General features: G+C 35.5%; 1 protein-coding gene across 6 annotated transcripts in view; it reads right to left on the reverse strand.

The window, feature by feature from the left end:
- The window catches only part of LOC122521288 (fat-like cadherin-related tumor suppressor homolog), a 311248-nt gene extending 301061 nt beyond the window's left edge, over window positions 1-10187 (reverse strand). For all 6 annotated transcript variants that reach the window (XM_043641868.1, XM_043641870.1, XM_043641869.1 and 3 more), the window contains exon 1: window positions 9480-10187. The gene's annotated coding sequence lies outside the window, so the exon portion shown is untranslated. The remainder of the gene's footprint in view (window positions 1-9479) is intronic.
- Between the last annotated feature and the right edge of the window lie 6021 nt (window positions 10188-16208).

Below are 16208 nucleotides of genomic sequence, written 5' to 3' on the forward strand. Positions count from 1 at the left end.
CCCACCACTCCCACCGGTAGAAGGGTTGGTTATTGTCTCTAATTTAAAGCAACGATTTCCTGTCACGCTGCCTACGAGCTCTAAGCACTGCGCTACGTTTCTGCTCGTCCATTCATTCGTTTCCTCCACCTCCTCCACCTCCTCCTTGTGCTCTCGTTTCTCTTTATCTTTCTCCCTCTCTGGAGGTTCTTAAGAACAGAGCTACATATATACATTACATAGATAAGTCAGACAACCATGTGGAGAGACGCGTGGGCTTCCATAACGGTGGCCACCGACGTCGAGACGTCGACGTCCTCGTCGTCGTCTTTGTTTTCCTTTTCCTCTTTCGCTGTAGTAGTCGGGATTTTTCATCTTCTTCTTTCTCTCTCATTTAATGCATAAATGAAATAAGCAAAAGAATACATGTCACGAATTAAAGGGAACAAGAAGTTCTTCTCGTTGTCTGGCTTCTTCGACGGTCTTAGAGAAGAATAGATAACTAGAAAAGAGGTCTATGAGTACTTTCGTCTCGAAAAAAAAAAAAGAAAAAACTCGAGAAAAAAGAGCTTAAGCAACATCTTGTTATCGAACTAATTGGATTGCTTGTTGTCAATAAAATTATTTAGAATATACGATGCCTTACATAAATAGTACGAGAAATACGATGACGCGTAAGTACTTCATTACGGGTTAAGAAACAAAATAGAAAAAAATTACAGTGCCGTTTCTAATTACAAAGTAAAATCAATATTGGAAATCTATTAAACGATATAGGTTTGCCTCGAACTCTATAATGTTTATTTAATCTCGAGTTCAGAATTATCTGAAAATAATGAGACGCACGTATATACGATTCGATAAAAAGGAGACGAATGATTCATTGCTTTTTAATAGATAAGATCTTGAATGTCTTAAGAAACGATAAGCACGAATTTTCGTACGCGAATGCAATGAACATTAAGAAGTCGCACGGAGTGTGCGGAACGAACGATTAAAATTCGCACCGCATAGAAAACCTCAATGTCGACCCACGCGCCTTGTCGTCACGTACGATGCAAACGACAAGACGAAGAAAAGTAAGAGAAGGTGGAGGTGGAGATGGGGATGGTGGAGCAGAAACAGTACGGCGAACGACTGGCAAATTGCCAACTACCTACAAAACGGACGTCGATGACGAGAAACCGAACGGAACTTGCCGAAGACCGATGACCCTACTATGTAACTATCATCGTCTTCGAGAAATGTTATTCTTTTGCGAAGTGAAAGAAAAGAAATAAAATGTAAATAACACAAATAATATAAATAAAATACTATGAAAATCATCGAAACTATTATGTTTTTTTATCATGCAAATATTTCTCCTTGCATCGCGGATAGAATCGATTGTAATCGCTGCGCTACACTTGCTCTTCGTTTATTCACTTTTCTGTTTTTTTTTATAATCTTTCATTTTTTTGTTGACTTCTACCACAATGATTTTGTTGCTAATAGAATTATTTAATAGTATACATTTTTAAAAACATCCTATAGTACTAAGTGTGAAAATCAAACGTTTTTTTATCAGAATTAGAACAAAGAATAATATTGAAAAAGATTCAGACAGAAATTCCTTTTTTCCACATATTCTTACAACGAAACGATTTGGATATTTTGCTTTTCTCTCTATTTATTTGTTCTTCTAAAATTAGCAAATTTTAGAAGAACATCAATTCATGTTAGGTTCCTGAACAAGGCTGCTACTACCTATCTGCTTTGAAGACGTCGGATGAGATGGAGAAAGGAATGAAGGGTATTGCTCGAGTATATAGTAAAAAAAGAATTATGAAAACAAAAATGAATATTTCTCTTTGTAGACGCTATAAGAAAAAGAAGGGTGCAACCAGGAATATTTACTCTTTGATGTCTTAGCTTTCTCACCGACGTATTCTTGTTTTTAATTTCCAAAAAATCTTATTTCAAGCTAGGACAGAATATGAACGAGAAATGACAGAAAAGCATCACTAAATTAAGAAATCATCGAATTCATATAAGAAAGTAATTGTTATGTGTGAAATGTGATTCATAAATTTAATCCTTGAGTACATATATACAATGATTCATAAATTGGATTGATCTTAAACTTATAAAAGCCACTGAATCTATTGTAGCTAGCTATTAAAAAATATCAATATATCCGATCTGCTTAAAGATTTTATAGACATAAATGATTTATGTATATCTAGAGTATAACTCGAATTTTCTACAGTATATGCACCGTTTGTCTCTAATGATTCCGACATTGATATCGAAAGTCGACCCGCTTAAGTGCGTTTGAACTGAATCACGAGTTCGAATGTAACCATATAATACTTGCTTTACCTGTCTGGTAGAAAAGAATATTAAGGACTATATAGAAACTAACGTTCTAAATACAAAATCGCAACGTTGGTGAATATCGATCGCCCTCGTATTTTTCTCTTCTTTGAGAAAGTATTATAATTCTTCGCTTGTCACGTCCACCCTGTTCCAAAGAAAGTTCATTAAGATTTATCGAATTAGAAGCTCCGTAGGCGTTTCTATACCCTTCCGTTCTTATTAACGTCGGTATATTTTTATTAACGAAGGAAGCTTAATGATCACTGAAGAAAACGGAAGTCGATCGTTTGCATCATTTTTGCCAGGGATTAATTTGTAAGGGTACGATGAGGTCATCATTTCTAAAAAAAGATGTTTCCAAGAATAAAGATAAAAAAGAACAGTCAATTCTGATTTGTCAAGATGTTCTTCCTAAGGATATAACAATAAAGATCGTAGTAGCTGATTAGCGATGCTGATGCTAGTACGACTTAACATTTTTACCCAACTACCATTCGAAATACTCCGAAGGAATTGTGAGAAGAACCGAAAGGTTCGTTGAACGGCTGGTAAACAGGTATGCGTGTATAGAAAAATTTATACCTGCTGCGGTTGGGATTATCGGAACTTTGCTCCATGAGAATATCTATTAAAAAAAGGCTTCTATATAAGTTGCAGAGAGAAGCTGTAGTTGAAAGAAGCCGTATATAATAATTATTATTATATATATACCGTATATAATAATTAAGTAATATTAATGATACGATACTCTAAATATTTCAATCATTAGAAGATTGTAATTCAACGATTTCAGTGAAATTTTCCAAGTAAGATGTTCAGTAAACGTCGTTCGTTTTACTACATAAACTTAATCTTCAAAGACGTATATTCGCACAGTTAGAACTGGAAAACAATGGAAACGCTTTCTCGCAAATTCTAGTTCGCGGCAAACGACGAATTTCCATCGTTCCTCCTCCTTAAGACTCGTAAGCTACTGTTATTTCTATGAGGTGACATTTTCAACCGATGCAAATGCCGTCTACAATAGAAGCGACGTTTTACCATCCATCTTCCCTTCACTCCTTTCTGGCACTTCGCACACATTTAATCCAAAGGCGACATCGAGTTATCGTTGGGAAAGTCTATCAAAAGTTACGAAACGATAACATCGAGACGTTCGCGACAAAACACTCGACAACATCTCTCCCAACTCCGACTTCTCTCCTTAAAACCGATGTTTCGAACGTATCCTTCCAACTTATCTAACAAGTTTCTTACAACAATAATAATCTCTACCTTTCTCGACGTTTCTCTTCCCAGTCAAACCAAAGAAGTTACTCTTAAGGATAAAGTGCTTGTATTTAAAACGTTCAACGAGAAATTTCAAGTTGTTCGTACTGTCAGAAAAATATTGTTTGATTATCAACAAATCTTTCTTAAGAAAATTAGAGAAAAGTTATATAAATTTAACTTTAATATGTCTTCGAAGAATGCTATATATATATATATATAATTCTTTGATTTTCCTCGTTCCTTTTAACTTTAGCTAATGATCACGAGTCTATTCTTAATAGCGTTATTAAATTAAAAAGACGAAGGGTCGAACTTTTATGAAAAAAAAAGAAAGAAAAAATTCTAGCTCGAAAGAGCCTTTTAAAAAAAAATAAGCTCGAATAATAATTACACATAAAAGCATAAAGAAATGAATTCAAACGTTAACGAGTCCTGAGAACAAAACTTTTCGTAGATGTAAGCACGCGTATAGACGGACATTTTCTCAATGCGTCGACTACGTTTCCCGAGTTCTTTTCTCCATAGGTGCACGTGTTGCTCCGTTCCTCGTCTTTTTCATGCTCTGCTTACGACGTGAGTGGAGGCAAGTTTGCTTCGGGTTTGTAGCTGAGAACGAGAGAGGGAGAAACTTGCCAGACACGCACAAGAGAGTGAACGAGTGAGAGAGAGAGAGAAAGAAAGAGAGTGACATTTTCACCGGTTTGTGTTTATAGACAATCTCGCGTAACTTTGCTTTAGCTCGAATGCGAGTGCAAGTGCTCGTAATAGTTATCCGCGATAAGCCGTAAAACGCGCGATATTATTTTCATTTTTCTTTGATTTTTCTAATTTTTTCTACATAATTTAACCTAATTGTTAGAGAGAGAAAGAGAAATGCAGAATCTTTGATTGGTCTCAACAAATTCAAGGAAGAGATATCGTCGAAATACAAGATGTCTCTCTTTAATAAAGTTACTTTATTTTTACCATTTTCATTACTACGATTACTTAGCTCATCGGATTAATCTAATAATAAATATTTTCTTATTAGAATATCGACGGAATAAACAATTATGTTTTTTTACGACAAATCTTGTATATATATTAGTCGAACTCTGTGCCTATTTAAGAATATCTATCTCAACTAATAAATTAATTCTTTAAATATTTTAAAGTACAAGAAATATACTGAAAGAAAGAAATGCACGTGTTTTCTTGTGAGAAAAATGTGAAGCGGTAAGTATTATCTTTCGAAACATAGGAGCAAAGGAAATTTCTGTTTATCTCTCTCCATCTCTCTCTCTTTCTCTCTCTCGCGCGCACTCTCACTCTATCCCTCACCAAATTACCCTTAGTCTCGAGGATCAACGTGTTCTGGACGCGGAGAATGAAGGATCGTGGCAGCTGCTCTCGAGAATCGGGACGCGGTGGGGCTTTTATACTTTCGAGCCGATCTTTCACCGACAGACATATTCACCGACGTGCTTCATTTTACGATCGCGCACACGAGTCCAGATAGAGAATGAGAAAAAGACGCGACAAGGATTTTCCTAGGCTTCTTAAAGGTTTTTTTTCACGTCGTATTCGGAGGATCGCATTCGCCACGTCTCTACGTCATTAATCCTCATCTCGAAAGACAGGCAGGCGCGTTCGGGCTAAAGACTCTGGAGCATCCGAGATTACTTCTTCTTCTTCTTCTTCTTCTTCTTCATCTTATTTTTTTGTTGTTCTTCTTTCTTTTCTTCGTTTAGTACCACCAATACTACTATTGCTCCTATTATTGCTTCTACTATTACCGATGCTTCTTCTACTTCGAAGCGATAACGAAGAAGAAGTTAATTCTTCCAGGAGATTTAGTCCCATGCAAGTCGATCGAAAGGCATTGCCTCGCAGCATCGCAGCTCGAGTACATTAATCAGCACTTATCTACTCCACTCGATGGCTTTAGGTGTATCCGTTCGAGAGAGGCGGCGTGTATTTCTAGGACAGACAATGGCTAATCGCCGACCACCTGTCTCTGTCGTAATCGCGCGAGCGCATTCGCTGCAATTAACGAAGCCTCCTTAACATACGGACACGAACGACGGCCCAGGTCAAAGCACCCGTGGAAACCTGACTACTTTCACGGAGTTTATATACGCTTAGTCGACGTATAGGCTCGTCTTTCACCGTCATCGCCATTCTCCTCCTTTTCCTACTCCTTCCCCTTCTTTTTCTCCTCCTCCTTCTCCTCCTCTCCTCGTCAGCTTCGATAATAGCTCTAAGATACTTTTACGAGGATTAAACGAGTGCTATCAACGAGACGTCGTTAGTCAGTCACTCGTGAACTACGGTAAGAACTTTATAGCTACTTTTTTTCATCCACGAGATGACCAAAATGAACGATATTAATGACTCTTTCTTTTCATATTCGTATAAATTCGAAATTATTTTCGAATCAAGCACACGCGTTTCCTTAATATCAGGGTTCATATTATTTTGTAAAATCTCCTGCTTTTCAATAATTCCGGAAAAACGATAATACATCAAATATTTTTTTTGTAGTCGTCTCAAACAGATTTTCTTCAATCCGCAGTCCGATCGTTAATCTTTTCGTTCTAAAACATAAATTTTAATCAAGCTACAGTTCCGACGTTTTTTCTATTTTGATTGAAGAAAACGGTAGATATCTTCTCGCAGCAATTCCCTATTCTACAAGTGTCCTGCGTGTTACAGTTTTCTTTCCATCTTCTTTCCAAGCTTGGCCTCTCAAGATCCCGGTTGCTCTCAGAAAATTAGAATTGTCCACGTCTAGCCATACGACCATTTTTCAGTTGGAAGGATCTCGCTTCCTATTTTCTACGGATTCTATGTGAGTACAAAAAGGAATAAAAGAAAAATAGGAGAAAAGAAAGAAAGAAAAGAAAGAATGATCTTCGCGCGTAGGCTTCCACCATGACACAGACGTTGAACATAAAATTCAAGATAAAATATAGATGGAGAAGATGGTAGTTGAGTTTTATTTTACCCAAGCAGCAACAAATCGACGTATACATTTGAAGCAAAAGAAGAACATTGATAATCGAATGTGAAAAGAGGCTTGCGATAGGCACAGGTACGCTTCGTGGAATGCAAGAAATAAACCGGATGAAGTATCGAGCCTGCCTACTAAGTAAAATTACTATCGATTAGTGCGAGACACCAACAGTAATGTTAAACTACAGTCGTTTAACAGCAGCAATAGTAGAAAGAACGTCGTCGTGGTAGCAACAGACACCTTTGCTCGAGGGAGAAGACAAGACCGCTCTCGACCTTCCAATGAATGCCATTCGATGCTTTTCTGGCCAAGGCTAGATGGAAAAAATTTCGAGAACTGGTTTCTTACCAAGAACCAAACTTGTCTCGCGTTATAACGAACTTAACAGCCAAAGGATTTCACCATCCGAGAAAGAAATGAATATAGCAATTTATTTCTCATACTTCTATCGGAGCCTATCTTTAACATATTTTTCTTCTAGAACAATAATCGGCTAGAATAATTTGTTTTCCTTTTATCTCTCTGTCTACTTCACAATAGCAATGCATTATTTTCTATCGAACCACGTAATCCATCGAATTGGATTTATTTGCTTCCACTAATTTTGATTACCTCGCTATTCTTTTTACAAACCTACTTTTCCTTAAGTTCGTTAAATATCTAATAACGATTAAAATGAGGTTTCAGGTTTAATGGAATAAAATCTTATGTTTAAATTACGTTCTCAATTTTTTATTATAAAAAAGAAACACTTGTATAACGATCGTTTTATTTCTCTACTTAATAGGCATCACTACGGTTCTATATAATTATTAAAAATTATAGATTAATAATATCATTGATTACACATTGCAAAAAATGTTGAATTTTGTTTGAAGTATAATTATTTAAAATACCGACGAAAATAGAGAATGGAAATTGAAAAAATATGGCAGAATTTTGTTTGCTTTTAAAGTCGAACGTTCCCAGATGAAATAGGAGAGCTTAAACATCTACGAAGACCAAACTGTGAGTTTGTTGATATTACCGTGAGCCGTATGCGTTCTCGATGTCCTCGGTAAAAACACCATATCAGCAAACGTCGTAAATGAAAACAAGCGGGTCAGGTACCATCGTGCCTGTTCATCTTACGATTACAGGAAACCCAAAATATCCTACGACCGAACTGCCTCGAACAAAGAAGCCGCCTGCTGCTCAGCTACGTATTTACTTCATATTACATGCCCTGCTCTTACATATTTATTTAAACGAAGTTAAATAAAATGAGAAGTAACGAAACTGAATCAACAAACCATGTTAATTATCTCATATAATTAAATCAGAATATTTAATTTGCATATATAAAACAGAATTAATAATGATTAAATTAAATGATTTTCATTTTCGAAATATCATACATTTTCAAGAAACTCATTTTTCCCATTTGAATGAACAAAATTTTAATTTAAACGAAATAACGTCTCCACGAATATTTTGAATAGTTTCTTTTAAATTATTTGAAATGGTATTTTAAGAATGATGACCTGAAACGGTTCATGAGACCCTACAGTTAATCCGTTCCTGAACCGACCTGCTTGTCTGTACTCGCTTTCCAGTCTCTGTCTCGACTTCGAAGGTAAAATAATCGCTTCGCAGTGTAAGAGAAACTCGAAAACGAATCAAAATTAAGAACCACACGGAATATTTCCTTGCTTCCTATGTATATATTTCTTCTTAGAATTCTGCCGATAACTCAACATCGTTTACATTTTCTTATACGATTACGACGTCACTCACAAAAAAATATACACTTTAAGGTTTCAAATAATTCAACATGAAACAGACACTTAATTGTAATTAAAACATTCGAAATAGTTTCTCCGACGACACGCATTTACGAATATTTTGTACATTTCTAATGTCACAGTTACGAATTATTTTGAAAGGTGAAGGTTATCAAGGTTCACGACCGTAAGACTTTCACCGATAGTACATATGTCGCACATAATTCAAATCAAATATCAAAGAAAAAAAAAGAAAGAAACAACTTTGATTGCAGAAAAAAATACGTAATCAAAGAGAATCCGAAAGAGGCAGAATCGTTCTTTCCGTCTTTATACGTAAATTCTTGAAGTTGTAAGTTCGCATCGTGGTAACACACATCTAATGGAATTTGCGTGAACTGCATTTTAAGTTGAAAAGAAACACAAAACTCGACGATTTAATACAATTCTCATGTCGTCCCACTTCCATAGAATAGAAATTTCTTTCCTTCCGAACGCATCACTGTAATTCAACTTTTCTTTCTCGATTATAGAATGGAAAAACGAAGAGAGGGTCGCGATCCTTTTTACGCACCGTTCTGTACGGTCGTTTAACTCGCATACGATTCTCGCAAAATCATCGTCCTTTCCTCGCTCGCATCGAATTCTCATAAAAGAAACTAACGGCGTGAATTCTCGTCGAAACGAACGATCAACGATTTCACGCGAATGGTTCCGCGTCTTGCGGCCGAAGAAAACTTCTTCCATAAGTCGCAAGGAAAGAAAGAGAGAGAAAGAGAGAGAAAGAGAGAGAAAGAGAGAGAGAGAGAGAAGGAGAAAGAGATAGAGAAAGAGGAGACACGCACGCTCCACCGACGCCATTTTGCGTAATGAAGCGCGAAGCCGCCAGCCACGAACGATCTTTTCGAACGATTTAGAGATTAGATTAGATTATCGTTTTTTATTTACATATTTATATGTTTTTATACGTTTCATTACGCGTAAAACCTGCGATATGAAATTTTCACTTTCACCGTCCATGAGTTTATTTATGGTTTAAAAAACAGTTTTTCCAAAGGTATTCCTTTATTCAGAGCAACACGCTCACGCACGTAAGAAAGAAACGCACGAACCTTGTACGAACGTTGTCCTTGTCCCCTGGAGAGCTTCTTTCTTCTTCTTAGTTCCCTTCCTTTGTTCGGCCACTCAAAGGTAGGTATTTCCCTTCGTTTCCAAGCAGCTGCGGAGACCCAAGAGGAAGAAATTCCAAAAAGGTAATCCAAATACCGATTCTTCGATGATCTCACTTTCGCACACCTTATCTTTCGAGTCTCACTTTATGTACTTAAAATATATACATCAATCTACATATACATATATATTTAATCAAAAAATCACGAATTAGCATTATAAACGCGTTACAATCGCTACATTCACGCGTTAACTTCTAAATAATACATTTTCTTTTCTTGTTTTATTCTCTCACTGTCACTCTATTTCTCTCTCTTTCTCTCTCTCTCTCTCTCTTTTCGTAGGTCCACACTCGAACAAGCACTTTTTAAACGTATTTCATTTATCCTTCGCGAAATATAAATATATATATATATATATATGATCTACGTGTCACTCGAAAAATACATCGCGCAATAAGTATCGACAATGGGAAACAAGAAATGGGAAGAAAAAAGTGATCGAAGGAATAGAAAAAGAAAGTGAAAAAAAAAGAACGTAGTCAAGAAAGAACAGGCGTAAACAACAGAGGACGCGTTTGGTTAGCCGCCTCCACGTGGAAACCGACAACCACTTAAAAAAGAATGACCGTCGCGTCGGAGCGACAAGCCGAAACTAGCGCGCCGCACGGCGCCAGATGAAGGCAAGCCTAGAAGGCCTCTTTCTCTCTCCCTCTTTACTCTCACCCCTACCAACCTTACCAGCTGCCTCTCCCCTCCTCGTCGCGCGCGCACGACTAAACACATGAACACACACACGCGCACGCAACGCACCTTCTCTTCATACGTTTCTTCAACCATGACATGGTCACTCCTTTGTGTATCTTTCCTTCGTTCCTACCCTTCACCTCTCTCAACACTTCGTACACATTTCAATCCAAAAGTTAATACAAAAATATCACTATTGTTTTGCTTCCTTCCAAATTCAATAACGTTTTTTCCTCTATTTTCCCGAGTTCTCGAATGTTGATATTTTTTTTTCTGGAACAAACAAGTGTGCATACACTTCTATGTAGTTTTTTAATTATTTTGCATTATTTATGTTACGTTTTAAAAAAGAAGTATTGAATTTTTACTGTTTTCGAGAATATGTATATATCTCTTTTTCGAATACTTGTACGTAAAATCTTAGCTTAAAACTAAACTTAAAATTATATATATATACATAACATTATTAATTTACTTATATATTTATATAAATTAATTATACAGGGTGTTCCACATAACTCTTTTTTAAAAAAAGAAAAAACTTTTTTTTTAATGTTTCTTAAGGCTACTTTTATTTTTTTAAATGGCACTTAGTATTTTTGACTTTACAGTATTATAGCCCATATTAATGCGAATTCAACGATATAGTATACTATATCGCTTTGGGATGACCTTGAAAGAAAAGAAATGAAAATTTCAACAAAAAATTATTTTGCTTGTGGCCGGCGAACGAAGGGCACAAGTGTTTTTAAAAACAAACAACTTACTTATGTGTGTAATTTATTGTTACTTAAACAAAATACAAACAATACCACAGTGCTATTTCCAGTCATTTTGCGAATTTTTTTCGCTTTATAGAGTTCTCCTGTTTAGTCTTGATTTGTCACGGTAACAAATCGCAGTTTAATATTAACTTATAGAAAATGTCTACTAACAGTGAAAAGGTTGATATGTTGCTAATACTTGGCGAATATAAAAAGAATGCACATGAAACAGCAAATCTGTATGCTGCTAAGTACCCAGAGAAGCACCTGTATAAAACGAACTGTATAAAGCGAAAAAATTTTGCAAAAAGGCCGGAAACAGCACTGTGGTATTGTTTGTATTTTGTTTAAGTAACAATAAATTACACACATAAGTAAGTTGTTTGTTTTTAAAAGCACTTGTGCCGTTTGTTCGCTAGCGGCAAATAAAATAATTTTTTGTTGAAATCTTCATTTCTTTGCTTTCAAGGTCATTCAAAGGCCATAGTATACTATATCATTGAATTCGTATTAATATGGACTATAATACTGTAAAGTCAAAAATACTAAGTGCCATTTAAAAAAATAAAGGTAGCCTTAAAAAGCATTAAAAAAAAAGTTTTTTCGAACTTTTTTTTATTGCAATGTATAGTCAATCAAAAACAGATCAACTTTTGTTTTAAGTATTTTTTTGTCAGATTAAATAAGTTTTATCAGGTTATATTATTTATTTATCAGGTTTCAAGTACTTGAAAAATCGTGACTAGAGTTATATGAGAAACCTTGTATATTATCTATATAAATAAATTATATATTATTTATTTATTTATTTATTTATTTAATTATATATATATATATTTATTTATATTTTATATATATATTATATATAAAATTTAATTATATATTTATTTATATTAGTATTTATTTATATATACTTATTTATAAAGAATTATTCGAAAAAACTATTTTTGATTTGATGTTAATTAAAAAAGAATTAATAGTATTCAATAGTTATGTCAGCATTTGATCATAAAATTACAATTATATGTATCTAATAAAGGTATGAGATTATTAGAGGACCCAGAATATTATTTTATATTCTCTTTGTTAGTAAAATACGAATTGCTTTTACTCTACTTCTCTGTGCTATATATATTTACAGGATTCCGCTTCGTTACCTACTTTCGCTGGTTCACCGAGTTCAAACGAGGATTTCTTCGGAGAAAGGATACGAAAGGATAGATAGGTACATACAAACCTATATACATATATAGGGTTTCTACTCTGTTGAGATAAAGTGCGCGTAACTCAGGAGTCGAAGACAAACTGGGTAATTACTTAAGACCGAGCTTCGATTATCTAAAGATTTTCGGAGTATGCTCGAACGTTTCGAATAGAATTGAGATCATGAAGAATACTCGAGAAAATACTTGAGAAAATACTCAAAAATATAGAATTACCTGCTGACGGAGTAAACACGATTTTTTATTTCTACGAACATGGTGAATATTTATTTTATTAGCTCTCTACTTATCTTTCTTTCTTTTTTTAATTTACTGATTGGAAGCAAGTCCATTGAAGTATATAACTTTGAAACAAATTTAAAGAGTAACGGTTCTTTTTGAACGATAACGAATTGATTCTAATCTAAATTCTCAGTCCTCTTCTTCTCCTCATTATCATTGTAGTTGTCATCGGTATAATTAAAATGCAATAAGGTAGATAAAAGTGATCGGAAAAGTAGTGTAGTTTGTACAAGCGAGTTCAAAGGGCGGTGTCGATGGCAATGTGGTAAATTGCATTTCGATTTATACAAACACGACGTTGTAAACGTGCCGGTGAAATGTAGTGACCGTATCGAAGTACCCTATTTACTCTCACGATAGCAAGCCGAACTAACGGACTGTCTGTGTACTAGGAACTTGCAGAAAGGGTGTACAGATTAAAGCTCTCTCTCCTATCTCTCCCTCTGAGTACGATTGCGCCGAATCCGCGTACTATCCTCCCCTTACAATCAGCTCGAATTGTGTGCAATGGATACCATTACCTTAATTAAGAGCAAACTTTCGTCGCAGAGTTTTTGTGACCATCAGTCGACCACTCGAGCCTGTGGTAAAGAAAAAACTTTTCTATCGTCTTGCAATAGTATACCGTACTTATACTTATGTATACCTAACTTTCTCTCCTTCTACTCTTATCTTGTTATCGGGATTAGACGATCGCCTCTTTAAATTTTGTCGAATTACTATTCTTTGTTTCTTTTCAGCTTCTTGTCTTCATTTTTTACAAAGACTATTTCATTCAAGCTCTTATCATTATATCAATTTTGTTCACAAATTATTGCGATAAATAAATATATGCTAATAAGAATGAAATAAATGATCTTATAAAACGATCGAAGAATAGAAATAAAAAATTTTAAAGAATTAAAAAGAAGAAAAAAAAAGAAGAAGGAAGAATTATTGACCATCTTCCATATTCGACTCGAGGCTATCAACCTCTAAACACCCATTAATCGACTATCTTTAAGTTCATTCGTGTGCGTTTAAATGCGTGAAACCGTATACGCGAGCAATTCTTAAGTGTACAACTCGCCTCTTTCGTAGAGTATTTTGCCTTTGCCATCCATAATTTTGCAATTCTAAGCAACACCGCTGATTAGACTGCGAACGCTCCTGTTGATGCCAATGTTGACTGTATGAGTATATGTATAGATGTATATACATTCATTGTCGAGAGTCATGCGTAAATGAAAATTACCTTTCCGTGCATCGGTCAGAAGTTTGATTTATCCACCTACGTCTTCTAAGAAAATTATCTTAAATTTACTGTTATTTGGATGATGTTCAAGACGCGATTACGAGTGTAATACTTTGGTATGAGAAAAACGACTGATCATTCATCGACTTCGGATCGATATTGATTTAAACAAGAAATGTCAGACATCGAGAGATACCTACGAGATGTTATATTCAAATTTCTTATGTCCAAACGACCGAAAAACGTGATCGATCGATCAATCGAATAACTCGTGTTCGCCTAAAGACATATGACAAGGTAGAAAATCGTCCTTATCGATGTCGTCATCGTCGTCATCTATTACGATAATTGTAATATATGCAAGATTAATAGATATCACCAAAGTTTAGAAGCCAATCGTCAACAAGCGTTCTTATCGGTGAACCGTTATTCATCAATCGAACATTTCACCTAGCCAGGAAACTGTGTGAGTGAAAATATATTCATTTCCTTTACCTTTATTGCATCTAGATTTTTAGAATTCAAGAAAAATTCCGTTTAAACAAAATCGATTTGAAGAAACATTTGGTCTCACGATTTTTGATGTAGGTATATGAGTACACTTTATAATCAGCTCGTGGTATTCCGACATAGTGACACTATATCTGGCGCCAGAGAAATGACTTGCGACGGACGATGAGTCGCGTTGAAAGATGAGATCAGCCGGTCGTGCAATTGTCTCTCTAATATGGGAGTCAATCTTGCGTATATCTTCTTCCCTCTATCTGTTCACTTGCATTTGAGAATATTTACTATGTTGCACGTCTCTGGTCTATTACGCAAGTTAGTTTAATTTTCTCGTGATAAATCTTTTATGAAATGTTATAAGTATTGTGTTTGCTATTTCGCTCAATAATATTAAAAAATGATTAATTTTATCTTCATTAATGCTCAAATGAAGTTAATTATCTCTGGAAGAGTCATCGAAATTAAGGCGAGCTTTCCATTAAGCTACATTGTCGCGAATAAGTATCATTTGTTTATTATTTTCTCAACGATTCGAAGCTTCGTGTGGCACGGCTTGCCGGCTAGCCGGTTGGTTGACTAGCTGGCTGGCTGGCCTCGACTTCGATCGATTCCAGAAGATCTCGCCGGGATCATAACCTTCGTTCGGCCATTACAGCCATCATAAATCATTCGAGGAAATTACATCGTAGTGCTTGCGTGATGAGAGAATTACTTTGACGATGTATAAGGGTACCTTTCTGAGACGAATTCGTACGAAAAATATCTTCTTCGATAGTTTCAAACGATTTTCGCTCACTACGAAAGATTATCTGAAGTCTTAGAAACATAGAAAGAACCTTGACTCTTTTACATGTCATTACAAGTAATGACGATCTTAAGTAGATACGATTGTAATAAAATATACTAAAGCACACGAATATGATATTAAATTACGTTACTTTTTTAGATTAGAATTTCATAGTAGATTTTGATTGTTTTATTTCGAAATAAATGGAAATTCAACGTGAGAAAATTTCGTTCCTATTTTTCGAAGTAGGCATTCGCGCGTCACCAGATGACCTTTCGATTTGAAATTGAATTAATTTAGACCTTCCGTTGGGGATGCTGCTTCGTAAACAATCAATGCGATTATCGTAATCGCGACTCTATACCGACAGTATAGCATGGTCGTGTGTGATCACGCTCGAACTCATCCTGGAGATATTTGGTAGTTGTTTCACTGACAGATAGCAAAACGGGTACGGTAGAACGTTGATTAAAACTGCAATCATTGCGCGAGACCGCAGGATCCGATAAAAGCCCAAACTCCAGACTCTGTCTCCGATGGCGAGCGTGCAGAATAAATGGGTGGCGGCGGCCGTTCGATGGGCAACGGGGGTCAAACAAGGCCGTTGTTGCGCTCAGGACAGAAACAGTTTATAAAGATTTATCGATCTCGTAACAGAAGAGTTTGGTGCTACTTCCTAACGCCGTAACGCTTTTCTAAATCGAACAGCTTGCTTTTTCCCCTCTTACCTGGGACACTCCAACGAAACTCGCTGTTCTCGACGACCCTTGACCCTTCTCGTCTCGAGCAAAGATTGGTACTCTCGAAGATCTAAGAAATCGTTGGAAGTCCAGCAAGTTCGACGTCAAGAGAGAGAGATTCTAGAAATGTTTCTTCGAGCTTTGTCACGAACTTTTAACTATCTTTTCGGTTTAAATCCCAGTAAAGGATGATTTCTATTTAGATATAAAAATAAGTTCAAAGAAAACAATAATATTTCTTTTATTCGAGGCCTCGTTTTCGAGAAAATCGTGTTTAACTTCCTGTATTTTTCTATAACTATGCATCCGCATTCATTAATTTTTTATATTCATTTTTTGTTTCCATACAAATGTTTTGTTACAAAGTTATTTACTTTTATACCGTTAA

Source organism: Polistes fuscatus, unplaced genomic scaffold, assembly GCF_010416935.1.
Source record: "Polistes fuscatus isolate 324 unplaced genomic scaffold, CU_Pfus_HIC Scaffold4, whole genome shotgun sequence".
In the NCBI taxonomy this organism is placed as follows: domain Eukaryota; kingdom Metazoa; phylum Arthropoda; class Insecta; order Hymenoptera; family Vespidae; genus Polistes; species Polistes fuscatus.